At 42.1% G+C, this 1,679-nt stretch overlaps 1 pseudogene; it reads left to right on the forward strand.

Annotated features, from left to right (window-relative positions):
- The first annotated feature begins 1,235 nt into the window (after positions 1-1,235).
- Positions 1,236-1,679, forward strand: part of LOC103724700 — a 15,441-nt pseudogene continuing 14,997 nt past the window's right edge.

Consider the following 1,679-nt stretch of genomic DNA (forward strand, 5'->3'; position numbering starts at 1 on the left):
TACACACTGACCCATCTCTCCAGCCCTAGAGTCCATTTTCATGGAATGGTGGTAGACATCGACAGTCCAATTAGGATGTTTGAGCAGTCAAATCTGTAGTCCTCCATGAGGGTTCAGTTGTGGTGTCTGAAATGGTCATAGACTCTTAGACAAGGTGGTAAGATTCTATTTCAGGCAGGATCAGGAATAATAGGATATTGAATGGTTAAATGTGACACAAAAATTGGATTTTTTATGTCAGGTAAGGAGTGTGATATTTGTAATCAGGCCATTGAGCTGCACAGACCCAGTATAGAGTCCAACGATATTGTCAGCATTGTCCTGAGAGCAGGTAGTCAGCTTTTATAACTGGAATAAAGATGTGCATTGTAACTTTTTGTAAAGTTTAACCTTGGTCCTCGGAGAGTTTCAGAGGTCTCCCTGGAGTATCAGGGACAGGATGAATTCCCTGAAGTGGGTGTTGGTGATCTGTAGGACATGGAGTGGATAAAAGAAACACCACATAAAATTTATATTTATGTGATAGATCCCAGAAATGTGAGAGGGTCTTGAGCATTCATTAGGGTCTGGAGATTTTTGAGGGTGGATTTCACCTGATTCTCATCAAAGAGTAGATGGAGATCTCCAAGTGGCTCACAGGAGTAGTAGCTCATGAACTTATGGAGGAGGCCAGATGAACCCTTGGTGGTCATCAAGGGCAAATTCATTCATAAGACAGGCAAAGGATTGACTAGGAGAAATGGAAAACCAAAACATGAAAAGCAACAGAATCAGCTTTATTGAAGTAATTGAACAGCTCTCTTTTAGAATGGCAGGGGTCCCAGAGCTGAGAGCACACTGAACATGTCTATGGTCTTATGCAGTCACTGGATTCTCCCTCTTCCATTCTTGTTATTGTTCCTGCTTGGCTGTCCTGCCCCAGTGGGCTCTATTTCCATCCATGCTCTGCCGCAATGTCTCCTGGGAACAAGCTGTTGCCATCTTAAGAAACCTGCTCTGACTTTACTTATCTGCCTATGTCCCTTCTCACTTTGCCTCAATAGAAAAGGACATCGTAGTTCCATTACAATTAGCGATTTGAACATGACCTGATAATGCCAGGTCCAAACAGCTTTGAGTGGTCCCTTTTCTTGTAGGAGGTTTTTATGATTGATCTGATCCCCTGGGTTAATGTGAAGGAATGATCCCAAAAAGCTGAGGTTAGGCTTGGACTTCTGCTTATCTCAGTAGTCATTATGGCCTTCACGGTGTATCCTAATGACAGCATTGACAAGGAGCCTGTAAGGAAAGGGATTATTTATGGTCAGAGAGAGCTAAAACTGCAGGAGAGGTGAGTGCCTCCTTTAGGAAGTACAGAGACCATCATCCCAATGGTCTAATCTAATGGATCTTTCTCTGCTCCTCTCACAGCCTGCTTCCTGATTGGTGAACTATGTAAACAGCTGATCATGCTTCCTCACCCACATGAGCTGTATCCTTTCTTACTATATAAGCCAAAATACATCCTTCATCTGTTATCCTTTTAAGTTTCTTGTCAGGTGTTGGTCACAGCAAGGAAAAAAAATACCCGTTTCCTGGTACTTTTAATATCCACTTCAGCAATGGGCACTCTAGAAGTAATTTTTGTGTCTTCCTGGGTGTAGGTTTTCAGTTTTAATAATATACATAGAAATGTATAT

The sequence above is a fragment of the Nannospalax galili genome, unplaced genomic scaffold, assembly GCF_000622305.1.
Source record: "Nannospalax galili isolate Female #2095 unplaced genomic scaffold, S.galili_v1.0 scaffold1888, whole genome shotgun sequence".
Classification (NCBI taxonomy): domain Eukaryota; kingdom Metazoa; phylum Chordata; class Mammalia; order Rodentia; family Spalacidae; genus Nannospalax; species Nannospalax galili.